We start from the raw sequence: 19,741 nt of genomic DNA on the forward strand, positions 1-19,741 counted from the left end.
TGCTCTGAGGACAACGCCACAGCACGCACAGTTCTGCGCTCCCGCAAGCGCCGATCAATCTGAATGGCCAGAGACATAGAGTCACTCAGACCGACAGGCGTGGGAAACCCCACCATAACATCTTTAACGGATTCAGAAAGACCCTTTCTGAAAATTGCCGCCAAAGCATCATCATTCCATTTAGTCAACACAGACCATTTTCTAAATTTCTGACAATACAATTCTGCCACTTCTTGACCCTGAGACAGGGTCAACAAGGTCTTCTCCGCTTGATCCACAGAATTTGGTTCATCATATAATAATCCTAAAGCCTGAAAAAAGGCGTCTACATTAAGCAAGGCCGGATTCCAAGATTCCAGGGAAAATGCCCAATCCTGAGGATCGCCACGCAGCAGGGAGATGACAATTTTAACCTGCTGAATGGGATCACAAGAGGATCGAGGTCTCAGAGCAAAAAACAGTTTACAGTTGTTTTTAAAACTCAAGAATTTGGACCTGTCCCCAAAAAACAAATCAGGAGTAGGAATCCTAGGCTCTAAAACCGGAGTCTGAACAATATAATCAGAAATACCCTGTATTCTAGCAGCAAGCTGGTCTACACGAGAAGCTAATCCCTGAACATCCATGCTAGAAAAAAAGACTCCACAGCCACCCAGAGGAAAAGAGGGAAGGAGAGACAAAGCAGACTACAGAAAAAAAAATGGCTCAACACCCTTCTTCCCTTCTTCTGAGATGCATTTAACTCATTGTTGGCCAGTTGTACTGTTATGATCCGGTGGCCTTGGAGCCGCATGAGACCTTCTCTGGAGAAGGTGGTACCTGTACTGACCGCAACCCTAAACTGACACCGCAACTAGAAGTAGCCGTGGGGTGTACCTAACACATCCTAGACACCTTGACACAGCTGGAGGACTAAATAACCCTATAGATGGAACTGGGAATTCTATCTTGCCTCAGAGCAGAAACCCCAAAGGATAGGCAGCCCCCCACAAATATTGACTGTGAATATAAGAGTAAAGACACACACAGGCTGAAAACAGGATTTAGCAAAAGAGGCACTTCTAGCTAAATAGTAAAGGATAGGACAGAGTACTAAGCGGTCAGTATTAAAACTCTGAAAATATCCGCAGCAGAGAATACAAAAATTTCACATCTAACTAAAGACATAGAATGTATATCTGCATCTCCAGAGAATCCAGCATGACTGAAAAAATCCAAACAAGTCTAAGCTGGACAAGACAAAACAATGAATTGTTCTGAACTGAAAAGCACACTGCATGTGTGCTGCAGGAAAATAAACCAGACACTTATCTTGGCTGAATTGGCAGCAGAGCAGAAGGAACCAGACAGAGATGTAAACCCTCCAAGAACAATGGACAACTGGCAAGGAGTAATGGATCCTGCACACCTAAATACCTAGTAGAGCTGCAATAAGCAGAAACACCTGCCCTGGATTACAACCCAGAGACAACTGCGCTACCACCAACAACCACCGAAGGGAACCCAAGAGCAGAATTCACAACAAGGGAGTTCTCGCCGTGTCCAGGCGGCTGAGCCTGATATGACACATGTGGTGAGGATTCTTTTGGAGCGGTGCTGCTCTCTTTTGTTCCCGCTCCCTTCCCCTGTCTGGTACCTGTTGGCATCTCGTAGCCTCGGGTCTCCACTGTATTCTCCTGTTGTGCACGAGAAGTGCCAGCTGGCGCCATCTTGGAAAGCATTACATATAAGAATTTGGGGGCACCATGGAAAAGTTACTACTGGGATCCAACCTTGACCAATGAAAAATGAGAATCTGCAACAAACAAGAAAAAGCAAAGGCCATGAAAGAACGGGGATCACCAGACAGCAGGATGTTATGCAAAAAGGATCATACAATTTTATTAAGGTATAACACAGATACTGAAAACATTAAAAACATTTAAAAACAGTAAGAAAAAGACTAATGCCCAAAATAAGGCCTATGCCTGGAAACAAGTTTACAGGGAACAGTAGAAAATACAGAAATACAAACATATAAGCATATGCACCTGGCCCTAGAGAGCCTATTTGGACAGCATATTTATAAAGAAACCGTATATATATGATGTAAAATTAAATGATTAACAATAGAACCAAAATGGCATCCCGTATAAGCAGAGAAATAATACTGAAAATTGGTCTATGATACAGCCTTGAAATTAGCTATCACAAATATGGTAATTAGGAGCACTCTGCAGTGTGATCTATGCAGCACATGCAAAGGGAGCATATAATTCCCCCCAACAGTTCTGCTGAACTGATGAACTAACGTATAGCCAGACTACAGCGTTCCAAATGAACTGATTGCCCATAGACAGACTAAGACCAGAGTGAGTGCATACATAGTATCCCTGCAAGACAAACGGGAATAATACCCCTCAAATCATACCAGGCATGAAAGAAAGCGAACACCCGACGCGTGTCGCCACTAGCGTGGCTTCATCAGGGGTATGATTTTCGCTAACAATATCTTTGTATATATACCTTACATAATGGCGTGTAAGTGAGTCCAGCCGTGGGCAGTCAGACGAGGTCATGCAGGCGGCGTGTAATACAATCTATTGCGCATGCTCCGGCCTCTTCAGCCTTATGTTTTGCATAACATCCTGCTGTCTGGTGATCCCCGTTCTTTCATGGCCTTTGCTTTTTCTTGTTTGTTGCAGATTCTCATTTTTCATTGGTCAAGGTTGGATCCCAGTAGTAAGTTTTCCATGGTGCCCCCAAATTCTTATATGTAGTGCTTGTTGTGTATTCATGGTAGTTTCTTTTACTACCCTTTCGGGGTGTTGGCACGTGGATGTATACTCTATATTTATGTTCTCTAGAGTATATACATATTGGTACATTTTTCTAGCTATACAGCATGGATTTGGCAGCAAGGGAGGCTGCGTGGAGCAGTCAGGCTACTGTTATTTTTTCCGGTCATTTGGAGGAGATAGGTAAAACTGGCAATGATGGTGACTTTCAACATGTGGCCAGGGAGCTGACAAATTTACATAAATCCCTAACTAAGTCGTGGTGGAATGTAAAAACATTAGAAGAATATAAAAAGGTTGGGATTGTCCCGAGGGGACTCAGAGTACAGATCTTTCCGGCCTGGGAGGCTGATGGAGAGTTCCAAAAGACTTGGGAAACTGGTTTATTGACTTGTTCAAATATAATTATTGATATGCTACTAATACATGATAGAGGCGTTTTAGATTCCTTGAAAAATAGGATTAAGATTTGTGAGGAGAAATTAGATAAATTTGATAAAAGATCTGTGGTAGAGCCTTTTCAGGCTCAACTTAAGTCCACCATTGACATGTTTGAAAAGGACGTCATTAATAGGAAAAAGTCAAAATTTAATAGGGATCAGCTTGACTTTAAATATGAACGGGCCTTTAAATGGGTGCACAGAGGCAACAAAAGATCTGTTGGTGAGAAAATGCCCACTGAAGGAAATACCAATACATTACAAGAACAACCGTCTAGCGATGATTTTTTATCCTCGGAGCCAAGCGACACCGAAGGCGCAACAGGAGGGGTCGCAGGAGGAGATACGGCACGGAAAAAGCAGTCCCGGAACTACAGAGCTTGGTCCCCCCGGTATGGGAGAAAGACGCGATCGAACAAGAAATACTAACCTTGGATACTCCGGTGAAACCGGGGGAGGAGTCTGGTAAATTTTGAATTTGTCTGAATATACATTGTCTGAGTTGGAAATCACAGTCTTGGAAAAGGGTCTTTCTTTCTGTCCCACTAGGAGTCTTGATAAATTTACGGTGATAAAAGATGTCTACCTCTTTTGCAGACAACTTACTTTTAAGTTGCTTTTCCATCAACCCTCGGTCCTGGACGAACATTCCATGGCTGATAGATTGGTCCTCAGGGATCTTCTGGACCTATTGGAGGAGGGAGATGAGAGTTGCCCCAGAAAAAGGTTCACTGGTAGGTTGCTTTCACAAGCTACTCCTGCTTTTTCACTGTTTCCGGTGATTCAGAATTTCTTTAATGCGGTCGTTTTTGATATACAGAAACTGAGACTAGACCCTAATAAGGGTAGAAATATCAGTAAGGCTGAACAGGCTGCTATCACCAAACTGGGCTCCAATCGAGAATTCGTTATTCGTGAAGCCGATAAGGGGGGGAATTTGGTCATTTGGCCAATAGATTTATATCTGAAGGAAGCAAGACGTCAACTGCTAAACCAAGAGTGTTATCAGATTCTTCCCTCTGACCCCTCTAATGTTTTTCAGGCCAAACTATTTCGTCTTTTGGAAGCAGCCTTTAGTAATGGCATTATTAACAAACGTGAAAGGGATTTTATGTTTAATGATTATCCAAAAATCCCTACCTTTTACATGCTCCCAAAGGTGCACAAGTCCTTGATAGCCCCCCCTGGAAGGCCCATAATATCTGGGATAGGTGGGCTTCTGGAGAGACCGTGCATCTATGTTGATTTTTTCTTGCAGCCCCTGGTTATTTCTCTCCAGTCGTATGTCAGAGATTCTACTTCTTTGATACAACAGGTTCAAGATTTAACACTCCCCGTTGGAACCTGGCTAGTGACTCTTGACGTAGAGTCACTCTACACTTGCATAGGACATGAGTTGGGGATAGAAGCTGTATCTTACTTTTTGGACCATAAAACATCTGGAGACAGAAGACATGATTCCTTTCTACTGGATCTCCTTCGGTTTATTTTGGATCAAAATTACTTCACATTTGATCGTGCATATTACAGGCAAGTGAGGGGGACAGCTATGGGGGCTCGGTGTGCTCCATCCTACGCCAACCTATTTTTAGGTTGGTGGGAGGTAACCAGGGTGTACTGTCTGGAGGGGTATTCTAATCACATTGTCAAATGGTTACGCTATATTGATGATATTTTATTCCTCTGGACAGGCACCCTGGATGAATGCCAATTGTTTATTGACACTCTGAATGACAACCCGTGGAACATCCGCCTCACCTCACAGAGGTCACAAACAGAGATTGAATTTCTTGATTTGAAACTTCATATGATGGATTCCAAGATTACTACAAGCCTATATCGGAAACCTACCGCAACAAATAACCTGTTACACTTTGACAGTTTTCACCCACAGCACCTTAAAGAAGGCATACCGAAGGGCCAGTTTTACAGGATAAAGAGGAACTGCACTCGACAGGAAGATTTTTTGAAACATTCTCGTGAGCTGACGTCAAGATTCAAAGAAAGAGGCTATCCGACTAAGGTAATTTCACGGGCATTTGTGGAGGCCAAAGGTCAGGAGAGGGCCAATTTATTATGTTCCCGGGCTAAGACCCCTGGGAGACCACTGGGGATAATTACGTCCTACAACAATCAATGGCAGGATGTACGTAGTATCTTGTCCAGGTACTGGGGTCTGCTATTAAGTGAATCTAAGCTATCACCACATCTTTCGGCCAGGCCCAACTTAATAGCAAGAAGGGCCAGGAATCTCAAAGATTGTCTTAGCCATAGCCACTTTCAACGTCCCACTGTGAGTACCAATAGTGGGTTTCGTCTTCGTGGCACTTTCCCATGTGGGAACTGTAATATTTGTCCCTTCACGGCTGGAGACACTAATGTCACGTTACCATCTTTGCCTTTCCAGATTATTCCCAGAACATATTTCAACTGTAGGACCAAAAACCTGGTCTATGCTCTGGTGTGCCCGTGTCCAAAGGTTTATGTTGGACAAACAACACAAGAACTAAGGAAGAGAATCCAGCAACACTTCTCGAATATCACCATGGCAAAAAAGGACAAGATAAAAGGAAAGCCCCTTACCTCAGTGGCTGCACACTATCTTACGGATCACAACTCCATGTGGAAGGGAACCAGGATTATGGGTCTTGACAAAGTCCCCATAAACATCAGAGGAGGCAATATCACGTCGGAGCTACTCAGACGGGAATCAAAGTGGATTTTCAATTTGAACTCTGTTGCCCCAGTAGGGCTTAACGAAGACCTTTTGTTTACTGGCTTTTATAAATGCATATGACTTGGCTGTTTTGGGGGAAGGAAATGATTAAAAAATAAGGGGGGGGAATTTGTAGGAGGAGTCTGTATCCAGTACTCTGTATATATTTTTCCAGGGTTGGTTCAGTATTGACTTCTTTTGATAGTTGGCATTTGTGTGCCATTGGACCCTTGGTGAGTGTTTATTTGTACTCATTCTTTCCTTAGGATATTTTCACCTACATGGACAGCATATTATATTGTATTTATTTGTTTGGGCAATATTGTACCACTTTTTGTGGTTAATATGTGTGTCCCCTTGTTCCATGCTTTGGGGTTAGATACCCGTCCCCGTCCCTACCTTTTTATATATATTTATATTTATATTTATATTTATATTTATTATTTTCCATTTCCTCCTCAAAATATTTTTACCTATATGGACAGCATATTATTCTTTCTGGGCAGGAGTGTACTACTTTTGTGGTCTGTGTGTCCCTCCTCCTCTCCCATGTTGTTGGGGCAACAGGTCCCTTCCTTTATCTGGGACAAACATTCATCTTTGCGATTGCACACGTTGGCCATAGTTGGGGGTTCTCCATTTCTATGGGGGACCTCCCACTGGCCACAGGTGTTATAATATGCTCTTATTCTAATATATGTCTCCTAGTGAGGAATGTGTGATTATTTTAAATGCTTCACAATTTGCGAATGTTTCCTTGTTTACTGTAATATGGGGCTTGCTCCAACAACTGGCTTTCCTACAGACATTGCGGTATGTCACCGGAATGCCAGTGATAGGTAAGGTTTGTGTCTTGCTGCCGTAAACAGCTGTCTGGATAGAGGGCATCTAGCACTGTACATTGGTGCTTTGGAGTGGTCTGTTCATTTCCGACCACCCCTTTGGGTATATATATATCTATATCCACAGTACCTGTGTGACAGTGTATAATTTCCCACACGCCGTTTCCACTTTGATGCTGATGTGGATCATGTCTCTATAGAGTTATGTGTCTGCAGGATACCGGACTTTCCGGTCTTAGGCAGTCATTTATTTATTTATCTTGACCTTATACTATACTACGGTTGCATGACAGTCATTTGAGGTGGCTTGACCCTGTATGTTCGCGGGGTCCAATCGTGCCCATGTTTATATTTATGGTCAGTCCCTTGACCTCAATTAAATTAAATCATGTTTTGCATGTTTGCTCTGTGCTGGTATTTGTGGGTCAATTTTTATACAGACCTGGCAGTGTCGTTTGACACCAGCTAATTATGTTTTCGGTCCGGAAAAAGACGGGCGCCTGCGCGGCAGGTATTTCCTAGCAGCGTTGAACGTCTAGGTGATAATGTTGAATATTTGTGAATTCATACGTGCTTATTTATTTGTGTGGTTGCCCTTTGGTACAGCTTGAATTTTTCCTGTATGCTGTGCCTATCCTTGTCTTTATGGAGGGACAATAGGAAATTAAATTTCGATGCTTTGAACAAGCTAGGCGCGTGCGCATTGGGTATTTCCCTCCAGTGACTTCATTAATACTTTAATGTCAATATCAACACGGATATGTTGGTTGTTTTCCTTGATTCAGGTACGCTCCATCTGCACTGTCAGTGTGCAGTTATTTCCTATGGATGAACTAATATACGCTTTTGTCTCCCGTCTACTGTTGTTTAGCTGTGATTAATTCTGGCTCGATAGGCCTGAGCATGCGCAATGGGTTGTGTTACACGCTGCTTATATGACTATTATTTGTTTTTGCTTTTATCTCCCGTCTACTGCTGCTTAGCAACGATGATTTCTGGCTGAGTAGGCTGGAGCATGCGTAATGGGCTGTGGCATATGCCACCTATATGATTGCCCACGGCTGCATCCACTTACACGCCATTTTGTGGGTTGATCCCTACATAGATTTGGCAGCGTCCTTGGTAACCAGGTAACTGTGTCCTCGGCTCCTAAGTAGCCGGGCGCCTGCGTGGCAGGTATCTCCCAGCAGCGCTCGGCGACTGGATGCTATTATTCATGTTATGCGAATCCATGCAGATTTATCTATGTGGCTGCCTTTGGCACAGCCTAAATCCCATGTGTTTTCAGTACCCATTCGCGTTTATATTTATGGTCACTAGGAAATCAAATTTCGTTGCTTTGAAATAGTTAGGCGCGTGCACAGTGGATTTTTTCTATTGGGGATTTTTTCTATTGGTGATTTTATTAAAATCTCGATGTCAATATGAATATGTACAAACTCGCTGTACTCCTCGGCTCAGGTACGCTCCTTCCGCACTGATAATTTGCGGTTATCATTGTTTATGGGAGAACCGGTATACGCTTTAGCTTTCTGTTTACGGTTGTTTAGCAATGATGTTTTCCGGCTGAAGAGGCCGGAGCATGCGCAATAGATTGTATTACACGCCGCCTGCATGACCTCGTCTGACTGCCCACAGCTGGACTCACTTACACGCCATTATGTAAGGTATATATACAAAGATATTGTTAGCGAAAATCATACCCCTGATGAAGCCACGCTAGTGGCGACACGCGTCGGGTGTTCGCTTTCTTTCATGCCTGGTATGATTTGAGGGGTATTATTCCCGTTTGTCTTGCAGGGATACTATGTATGCACTCGCTCTGGTCTTAGTCTGTCTATGGGCAATCAGTTCATTTGGAACGCTGTAGTCTGGCTATACGTTAGTTCATCAGTTCAGCAGAACTGTTGGGGGGAATTATATGCTCCCTTTGCATGTGCTGCATAGATCACACTGCAGAGTGCTCCTAATTACCATATTTGTGATAGCTAATTTCAAGGCTGTATCATAGACCAATTTTCAGTATTATTTCTCTGCTTATACGGGATGCCATTTTGGTTCTATTGTTAATCATTTATTTTTACATCATATATATATACGGTTTCTTTATAAATATGCTGTCCATATAGGCTCTCTAGGGCCAGGTGCATATGCTTATATGTTTGTATTTCTGTATTTTCTACTGTTCCCTGTAAACTTGTTTCCAGGCATGGGCCTTATTTTGGGCATTAGTCTTTTTCTTACTGTTTTTAAATGTTTTTAATGTTTTCAGTATCTGTGTTATACCTTAATAAAATTGTATGATCCTTTTTGCATAACATCCTGCTGTCTGGTGATCCCCGTTCTTTCATGGCCTTTGCTTTTTCTTGTTTGTTGCAGATCTTGGAAAGCATGTCTCCGGTCTGCAGGAGCGCAGAGTGTTAAAAAAAGCAGGTAATTTCACCTTTTCCTCTGGTCCGGGGTGCTGTAGCTGACGAAGATCTCGTCTTACGTCTCATTCCAGGGGCTTTGTTGCTATCCTATGCCTCTGTGTCGGGTTTATTGCTGGGATCATGTCGGAGCTCTGCCCCTCTGCTTCCTACCCGGCCATGAGCAAGCCACGCCCCCCCAAATGGAAGGTCTTTAAAGGGAATGGTTTGTAAGAAAATAAAGAATGTTCGTGATGTCACCTGTGGTATTCGGTCAGAGATGACCGACGGTGCTAAAAGGGGTCTGTGAAGAAACCAGATTGTATCTTAATTTCCCAGACAACCATGTTTTTGCAAACCAAAAATAACTGACTTTTTATCTGTATATTGGCTTGTCGATTTAATTGTTTATATCTGGTTGGTCAAGAAGACAGACTTGCAAACTGTAAGGGTACCGTCTCACAGTGGCACTTTGGTCGCTACGACGGCACGATCCGTGACGTTCCAGCGATATAGTTACGATATCGCTGTGTCTGACACGCTACTGCGATCAGGGACCCCGCTGAGAATCGTACGTCGTGGCAGATCGTTTGAAACTTTATTTCATCGCTGGATCACCCGCTGTCATCGCTGGATCGGTGTGTTTGACACCGATCCAGCGATATGTTCACTGGTAACCAGGGTAATGTTGTGAATTCTGCTCTTGGGCTACCTCCGGTGGTTGTTGGTGGTAGTGCAGTTGTCTGTGGGTTGTAATCCAGGGCAGGTGTTTCTGCTGATTGCAGCTCTACTAGGTATTTAGGTGTGCAGGATCCATGATTCCCTGCCAGTTGTCCATTGTTCTTGGAGGGATTGCATCTCTGTCTGGCTCCTCATGCCCTGCTGTCAATTCAGCTAAGATAAGTGTTTGGCTTTTTGTCTCTGTAGCACACTTGCAGTGTGCTTTACAATTCAGTGCAATTCATTGTGTTTATTTGTCCAGCTTAGACTTTGTTTGGATTTTTCAGTCATGCTGGATTCTCTGGAGATGCAGATATGCATTCTACGTCTTTAGTTAGATGTAGAATATTAGTATTATCTGCTGTGGATATTTTTAGGGTTTTAATACTGACCGCTTAGAATTCTGTCCTATCCTTTTCTATTTAGCTAGAAGTGCCTCTTTTGCTAAATCCTGTTTCTGCCTGCGTGTGTCTTTCCTCTTATACTCACAGTCAATATTTGTGGGGGGCTGCCTATCCTTTGGGGTTCTGCTCTGAGGCAAGATAGAATTCCCATTTCCATCTATAGGGGTATTTAGTCCTCCGGCTGTGTCGAGGTGTCTAGGACATGTTAGGTACACCCCACGGCTACTTCTAGTTGTGGTGTCAGTTTAGGGTTTGCGGTCAGTACAGGTACCACCTACTCCAGAGAAAGTCTCATGCTACTCCAGGGTCACCGGATCATAACAGTACAACTGGCCAACAATGAGTTAAATGCATCTCAGAAGAAGGGAAGAAAGGTCTTGAGCCATTTTTTTTTCTGTAGCCTGTTTTATCTTTCCTTCCCTCTTTTCCTCTGGGTGGCCGAGGAGTCTTGTGCTAGCATGGATGTTCAGGGATTAGCTTCTCGTGTAGACCAGCTTGCTGCTAGGGCACAGGGTATTTCTGATTATATTGTTCAGACTCCAGTTTTGGAGCCTAGGATTCCTACTCCTGATTTGTTTTTTGGGGACAGGTCCAAATTTTTGAGTTTTAAAAACAACTGTAAACTGTTTTTTGCTCTGAAACCTCGTTCCTCTGGTGATCTCATTCAGCAGGTTAAAATTGTCATCTCCCTGCTGCGTGGCGATCCTCAGGATTGGGCATTTTCCCTGGAATCTGGGAATCCGGCCTTGCTTAATGTAGACGCCTTTTTTCAGGCTCTAGGGTAATTATATGATGAACCAAATTCTGTGGATCATGCGGAGAAGACCTTGTTGGCCCTGTTTCAGGGTCAAGAAGCGGCAGAATTGTATTGTCAGAAATTTAGAAAATGGTCTGTGCTGACTAAATGGAATGAGGATGCTTTGGCGGCAATTTTCAGAAAGGGTCTTTCTGAATCTGTTAAAGATGTTATGGTGGGGTTTCCCACGCCTGTTGGTCTGAGTGATTCTATGTCTCTGGCCATTCAGATTGATCGGCGCTTGCGGGAGCGCAGAACTGTGCGCACTATGGCGTTTGTCCTCAGAGCAGACACCTGAGCCTATGCAGTGTGCTAGGATTCTGTCTAGAGCGGAACAACAAGGATTCAGACATCAGAATAGGTTGTGTTTTTACTGTGGCGATGCTTCTCATGTCATTTCAGTCTGCCCTAAGCGTACAAAGAGAATCGCTAGTTCAGTTACCATCAGTACTGTACAACCTAAATTTCTGTTATCTGTGACCTTGATCTGCTCATTGTCGTCATTTTCTGTCATGGCGTTTGTGGAGTCAGGCGCCGCTTTGAACTTAATGGACTTTGAATTTGCCAGGCGTTGTGGTTTCCCCTTGCAGTCTTTGCAGAATCCTATTCCTTTAAGGGGCATTGATGCTACACCTTTGGCTAAAAATAAACCCCAGTTTTGGACACAGGTGACCATGTGCATGGCGCCAGCCCATCAGGAAGATTGTCGTTTTCTGGTGTTGCATAATTTGCATGATGCTATTGTGCTGGGTTTTCCATGGTTGCAGGTACATAATCCGGTGTTGGATTGGAAATCTATGTCTGTGACTAGTTGGGGTTGTCAGGGGGTTCATAATGATGTTCCTTTGATGTCAATCTCCTCTTCCTCCTCTTCTGAAATTCCAGAGTTTTTGTCTGATTTTCAGGATGTATTCGATGAGCCCAAGTCCAGTTCCCTTCCACCGCATAGGGACTGTGATTGTGCTATTGACCTGATTCCAGGCTGTAAGTTTCCAAAGGGCCGACTTTTCAACCTGTCTGTGCCTGAACATACCGCCATGCGGAGTTATGTTAAGGAGTCTTTGGAGAAAGGGCATATTCGGCCATCTTCTTCACCGTTGGGAGCGGGATTTTTTTTTGTTGCTAAGAAGGATGGCTCCTTGAGACCCTGTATTTATTATCGCCTCTTGAATAAGATCACGGTCAAGTTTCAATACCCTTTGCCTTTGCTTTCTGATTTGTTTGCTAGGATTAAGGGGACTAGTTGGTTTACTAAGATTGACCTTCGAGGGGCATATAATCTTGTTCGTATTAAGCAGGGTGATGAATGGAAAACTGCGTTTAATACGCCCGAAGGCCATTTTGAATACCTTGTGATGCCATTTGGGCTCTCTAATGCTCCATCTGTTTTTCAGTCCTTCATGCATGATATCTTCCGGAATTCTCTTGATAAATTCATGATTGTATATTTGGATGACATTTTGATTTTTTCCGATGATTGGGAGTCTCATGTGAAACAGGCCAGGATGGTATTTCAGATCCTTCGTGATAATGCTTTATTTGTGAAGGGGTCTAAGTGTCTCTTTGGAGTACAGAAGGTTTCTTTTTTGGGTTTCATTTTTTCTCCCTCATCTATAGAGATGGATCCGGTTAAGGTTCAGGCCATTCATGATTGGATTCAGCCCACATCCGTGAAGAGCCTTCAGAAATTTTTGGGCTTTGCTAATTTTTCTCGCCGTTTCATTGCTAACTTCTCCAGTGTGGTTAAACCCCTGACCGATTTGACGAAGAAAGGCGCTGATGTGATGAATTGGTCCTCTGCGGCTGTCTCTGCCTTTCAGGAGCTTAAACGCCGATTTACTTCTGCCCCGGTGTTGCGTCAGCCGGATGTTTCTTCTCCGTTTCAGGTTGAGGTTGACGCTTCTGAGATTGGGGCAGGGGCCGTTTTGTCTCAGAGGAATTCTGATGGTTCCTTGATGAAACCGTGTGCCTTCTTTTCCCATAAGTTTTCGCCTGCTGAACGCAATTATGATGTCGGCAATCGGGAGTTGTTGGCTATGAAGTGGGCGTTTGAGGAATGGCGACATTGGCTTGAGGGAGCCAAGCACCTTATTGTGGTCTTGACCGATCATAAAAATCTGATTTACCTCGAGTCTGCCAAACGGCTGAATCCTAGACAGGCTCGATGGTCCCTGTTTTTCTCCCGTTTTGATTTCGTGGTCTCGTATCTTCCGGGTTCTAAGAATATTAAGGCTGATGCCCTCTCTAGGAGTTTTTTGCCTGATTCTCCTGAGGTCCTTGAACCGGTCGGCATTCTGAAGGAAGGGGTGGTCCTTTCTGCCATTTCCCCTGATTTACGACGGGTTCTTCAGGAATTTCAGGCTGACAAACCTGACCGCTGTCCAGTGGGGAAATTGTTTGTTCCTGATAGATGGACTAGTAGAGTGATTTCTGAGGTTCATTGTTCTGTGTTGGCTGGCCATCCTGGTATTTTTGGTACCAGAGATTTGGTTGGTAGGTCCTTTTGGTGGCCTTCTTTGTCGCGTGATGTGCGTTCTTTTGTGCAGGCCTGTGGGACTTGTGCGCGGGCCAAGCCTTGTTGTTCCCGTGCTAGTGGATTGCTTTTGCCTTTGCCGGTCCCTGAGAGGCCCTGGACGCATATCTCTATGGATTTTATTTCAGATCTTCCGGTTTCCCAGAGGATGTCGGTTATCTGGGTGGTTTGTGACTGGTTCTCTAAGATGGTTCATTTGGTGCCTTTGCCTAAATTGCCTTCCTCTTTTGATTTGGTTCTGTTGCTTTTTCAGCATGTGGTTCGTTTGCATGGTATTCCGGAGAATATTGTATCCGACAGAGGTTCCCAGTTTGTTTCTAGGTTTTGGCGGGCCTTTTGTGCTAGGCTGGGCATTGATTTGTCTTTTTCTTCCGCATTTCACCCTCAGACAAATGGCCAGACCGAGCGAACTAATCAGACTTTGGAAACTTATTTGAGATGCTTTGTGTCTGCTGATCAGGATGATTGGGTGGCTTTCTTGCCATTGGCCGAGTTTGCCCTTAATAATCGGGCTAGTTCGGCTACCTTGGTTTCGCCCTTCTTTTGTAATTTTGGTTTTCATCCTCGTTTTTCTACAGGGCAGGTTGAGCCTTCTGATTGTCCTGGTGTGGATTCTGTGGTTGACAGGTTGCAACAGATTTGGGCTCATGTGGTGTACAATTTGGTGTTGTCTCAGGAGGAGGCTCAGCGTTTTGCTAACCGTCGTCGGTGTGTTGGTTCCCGGCTTTGGGTGGGGGATTTGGTCTGGTTGTCTTCCCGTCATGTTCCTATGAAGGTTTCTTCCCCTAAGTTTAAGCCTCGGTTTATTGGTCCTTATAGGATTTCTGAGATTATCAATCCGGTGTCTTTTCGTTTGGCCCTTCCGGCCTCTTTTGCCATCCATAATGTTTTCCATAGATCTTTATTGCGGAAACATGTGGTGCCCGTTGTTCCCTCTGTTGATCCTCCTGTCCCTGTGTTGGTTGATGGGGAGTTGGAGTTTGTGGTTGAGAAGATTTTGGATTCTCATTTTTCGAGGCGGAAGCTTCAGTACCTTGTCAAATGGAAGGGTTATGGCCAGGAGGATAATTCTTGGGTTTTAGCCTCTGATGTCCATGCTGCTGATTTGGTCCATGCCTTTCATCTGGCTCGTCCTGATCGGCCTGGGTCTCTGGTGAGGGTTCGGTGACCCATCTTCAAGGGGTGGGGGGGTACTGTTGTGAATTCTGCTCTTGGGCTCCCTCCAGTGGTTGTTGGTGGTAGTGCAGTTGTCTCTGGGTTGAAATCCAGGGCAGGTGTTTCTGCTGATTGCAGCTCTACTAGGTATTTAGGTGTGCAGGATCCATGATTCCCTGCCAGTTGTCCATTGTTCTTGGAGGGATTGCATCTCTGTCTGGCTCCTCATGTCCTGCTGTCAGTTCAGGTAAGATAAGTGTCTGTTTTTTTGTCTCTGTAGCACACTTGCAGTGTGCTTTACAATTCAGTGCAATTCATTGTGTTTTTGTCCAGCTTAGACTTTGTTTGGATTTTTCAGTCATGCTGGATTCTCTGGAGATGCAGATATGCATTCTATGTCTTTAGTTAGATGTAGAATATTTGTATTATCTGCTGTGGATATTTTTAGGGTTTTAATACTGACCGCTTAGAATTCTGTCCTATCCTTTTCTATTTAGCTAGAAGTGCCTCTTTTGCTAAATCCTGTTTTCTGCCTGCGTGTGTCTTTCCTCTTATACCCACAGTCAATATTTGTGGGGGGCTGCCTATTCTTTGGGGTTCTGCTCTGAGGCAAAATAGAATTCCCATTTCCATCTATAGGGGTATTTAGTCCTCCGGCTGTGTCGAGGTGTCTAGGACGTGTTAGGTACACCCCACGGCTACTTCTAGTTGCGGTGTCAGTTTAGGGTTTGCGGTCAGTACAGGTACCACCTACTCCAGAGAAAGTCTCATGCTACTCCAGGGTCACCGGATCATAACAGGGTAAATATCGGGTTACTAAGCGCAGGGTCGATGTTTACCCTGGCTACCATTGTAAATGTAAAAAAAAAACACATACTCACATTCCGGTGCCTGTCACGTCCCCGGGCGTATGATTCCCTGCACTCCTCCTGCATCCTGTGTCAGCGCCGGCCGGCCGTACATCAGAGCACAGCGGTGACGTCACCGCTCTGCTTTACGGCCGCGCTGACACAGGATGCAGGAGGAGTGCAAGGAAGTGGACGCCCGGGGACGTGACAGGCACCGGAATGTGAGTATGTTTTTTTTTTGTTTTTTTTTTACATTTACAATGGTAACCAGGGTAAACATCGGGTTACTAAGCGCGGCCCTGCACTTAGTAACCCGATGTTTACCCTGGTTACCCGGGGACTTCGGCATCGTTGGTCGCTGGAGAGCTGTCTGTGTGACAGCTCTCCAGCGACCACACAAGGACTTTCCAACGATCACGGCCAGGTCGTATCGCTGGTCGTGATCGTTGGAAAGTTGCTGAGTGTGACGGTACCCTAAGTCTGTAATAGGGACTTGTACATAGTGTGTGTTTAGCTATGTTTATTGATGTGTGCTGATATGATAATAGTGCATTATAATCTGGAACCAGCTTGTTGACTTTTTCAAGCAGAGAGGGAAAGACTGTGCAAATAGATTGAATGGTTAAGTAGTGCTACTGATCTCATCACCATTGTTTACCCTATCTTCATGTTAGAGTGAAGGACACTGGGTAAATCTAAAAATATCTTACAGGCCTCAGGTATAAAAGAGACTTCTTTTCTTCTGGTTGAAAGTTCTCTTCAGGATCTCAGCTGAGGGTTCATTGGACCCGGCTGAAAGAACCCAGGACTGCTCTTGGATATCTCCCTACGCTTGTCGTTACCTCCTCTCTGCGTGCATACCACAGATGGAGTAGCAACCCTGGGAGCTCTGACCTAACATCTACCATTATCTTGGCAAGTCAGCGGAAGGGTGAGGCCCTGTAATGTGCACCATCTTGGTGTAATTGCTGAGGTTGTTCTGTTTGCTATTGTGTGTTGTGGTTCAATAAAGTTTTGCCACACTGTTATACCTTAACCCTGTGTTGTCTGTGTAGTGTTTTGCCCACCGGTAGATAGAGCCGACGTTCAGTGGTATGAGCCCTGGTCCATGCAGTCTTGCTAAAGACAGCCGGGCCAGCAGACGAGAGCACCCACTGACCCCGTTTCTCCACAGGGTCCTCTGGGGATGACGGTACTGCAGCGGGGATGGTATGGCTTCCCACAGGTGAAGCTTGATCCCCCAGGGCTCCGGGTGTAGTGTGTAAAGATGACAGACGGTGTAGTGCTGGAAAGAATTGGTGGACACAAGGTTGCAGTCTCTTTACCTTTTACTGGTAGTATACAGCCACAGACCAGGGTATGGATCACAAGTGATGGTAAGGTCCAGGCAGCCTGGAAGCGATTCGGGATCCTCCTAGCCAGGTGGGATTGGAAGCCTTCCTTACTGCCCTGAGTCTTAAGTTCCTTACTGTCTGAGACTTCACACAAGATCCTCTCATTCTCTCTGTCCCTTAAAGGTGGACACTACTTGCATGGGAGGCAACTTGAGCCATTTTACAGGTGTCCTTTCTGCGGCGACTCCGGACTCTATATGCTGCTGTGCCTTTGCATGTTAATGGTGGCCTGGAGACTTGGAATCTCCTGCCTGCTGGTTTCTGCTGTGGGGCATACAGTTACCCCCACAACCTCAAAATTCCGGCCTCCAGTTTCTTGCGCTGATTCTGGAGTGGGCCCACTCGCTGCACCACTCCAATATCTTTCTTCTCCTTTGCCTGTTCTCCCCTCACAGTCTCTTACAATCTGACTGACTCCTGTCAGGAGCTGCAGAACCTCGTGTCTGCACAGCTCCATCTCTCCTCTTGACTCAACTCCTAACTCCTCTTCCAGCCAGAATATATAGGGAAGCTACCCTGAATCTAGGGTCTAGAGCTCCCCCTTCTGGCCTGGAGTCACAACAGTGTTGTGTATACATGTTACCTGTTAAAGGGATCCCTGTCGCTTCCAGGCATGGCATCACCCTTCCCGTGAGGAAGGCAATACCACTGTAACAACCGGCTTCCTGGGGTGTTACATAATAAAAAACACCTATCAGGATATTTGTCCTAACACCTAGGTTCTCCCAAGTCACTATTAAATATTGGATAGGCAGAATGTGAATAAATATTAAAGCATAGCTTGTAATAGATTAGTCATAAAAAATCCATAAATTGAACACAAAACACACACTTAATTAAAATATGACTTGTTGTGAGGGGTGTACCAGGACTGATGTGCACCCCACCCCTCTGTATTAATGTGTAATGTACATAACTGTATATAGTGTAGTGTACAATATTATGCTGTAGTTTAGGGTAAGTGCAGTACCTCAAGGTGGACACTAGATGGGGGTACATTAATGTACATACTTTACATAGGAGGAGTCTACTGTGGGATAAGATAGTGAGCATTTCCTTTATTTAGGCAGTAGAGTCAGGGAGCCCAGACAGCCCAGAAGGCCAGGGAGCCCAAGGCGTCCTGTTGGGCTTTAGAGCCCCGGAGAGTGCAGTGACTCCATAACGTTCAAGATAAGAGCCTGTTGTGAAATTGGATTTTGGGCTCCCCCGGTGGCCACTGGTGGAATTGAACTGGTGTGCATCATCCCCTCTGTTCACCTGTTTCCATCAGGATGTGGGAGTCGCTATTTAACCTTGCTCCTCTGTCACTTCCATGCCGGTCAACATTGTAATCAGAAGCCTTTCTGTGCATGTTCCTGCTTCTAGACAACTCCCAGCTAAGTTGGACTTTAGTCCTCGTTTGTTTTTGCATTTTGTTCCAGTTCACAGCTGTAGTTTCGTTTCTGTGTCTGGAAAGCTCTTGTGATCTGAAATTGCCACTCTGATGTTATGAGTTAATACTAGAGTCTTAAAGTAATTTCAGGATGGTATTTTGATAGGGTTTTCAGCTGACCATGAAAGTGCCCTTTCTGTCTTCCTGCTATCTAGTAAGCGTACCTCAATTTTGCTAAACCTATTTTCATACTACGTTTGTCATTTCATCTAAAATCACCGCCAATATATGTGGGGGCCTCTGTCTGCCTATCGGGGAAATTTCTCTAGAGGTGAGCCAGGACTATATTTTCCTCTGCCAGGATTAGTTAGTCCTCCGGCCGGCGCTGGGCGTCTAGGGATAAAAAACGTAGGCAACGCTACCCGGCTACTGTTAGTTGTGCGGCAGGTTTAGTTCATGGTCAGTTTAGTTTCCATCCTTCCAAGAGCTAGGACTTATGTTTGCTGGGCTATGTTCTCTTGCTATTGAGAACCATAACAGTTTGACCGGCCAAAAAGGGTTAAATTAATTGACAGAGAAAGGAGAGAAAAGAGAAGTCTGCTGAAGATTTTTTTTTTTTTTTTTTTCCTTTCCCTTCAGTTCTGAGTGTGCTTGTAATTGAATCTCTTGCAAGTCTGCCTATATTGCAGCCTTTCTCTCTCTCTCTCTCCTTCTAATCCTGGAATGGCTCTGTGTTCACCTGTTTAAAATGGATATTCAGAGTTTAGCTGCAGGTTTGAATAATCTCAACACGAAAGTTCAAAATTTACAAGATTTTGTTGTTCATGTTCCTATATCTGAACCTAGAATTCCTTTGCCTGAATTTTTCTCGGGGAATAGATCTTGCTTTCAAAATTTTAAAAATAATTGCAAGTTGTTTTTGTCCCTGAAATCTCGCTCTGCTGGAGATCCTGCTCAGCAGGTCAGGATTGTGATTTCCTTGCTCCGGGGCGACCCTCAGGATTGGGCTTTTGCATTGGCTCCAGGGGATCCTGCGTTGCTCAATGTGGATGCGTTTTTTCTGGCCTTGGGGTTGCTTTATGAGGAACCTCAGTTAGAGCTTCAGGCGGAAAAGGCCTTGATGTCCCTATCTCAGGGGCAAGACGAAGCTGAAATATACTGCCAGAAATTCCGTAAATGGGCTGTGCTTACTCAGTGGAATGAGTGCGCCCTGGCGGCGAATTTCAGAGAGGGTCTCTCTGATGCCATTAAGGATGTTATGGTGGGGTTCCCTGTGCCTGCGGGTCTGAATGAGTCCATGACAATGGCTATCCAGATCGATAGGCGTCTGCGGGAG

Source organism: Ranitomeya variabilis, chromosome 2 (assembly GCF_051348905.1).
Source record: "Ranitomeya variabilis isolate aRanVar5 chromosome 2, aRanVar5.hap1, whole genome shotgun sequence".
NCBI classification, from domain to species: domain Eukaryota; kingdom Metazoa; phylum Chordata; class Amphibia; order Anura; family Dendrobatidae; genus Ranitomeya; species Ranitomeya variabilis.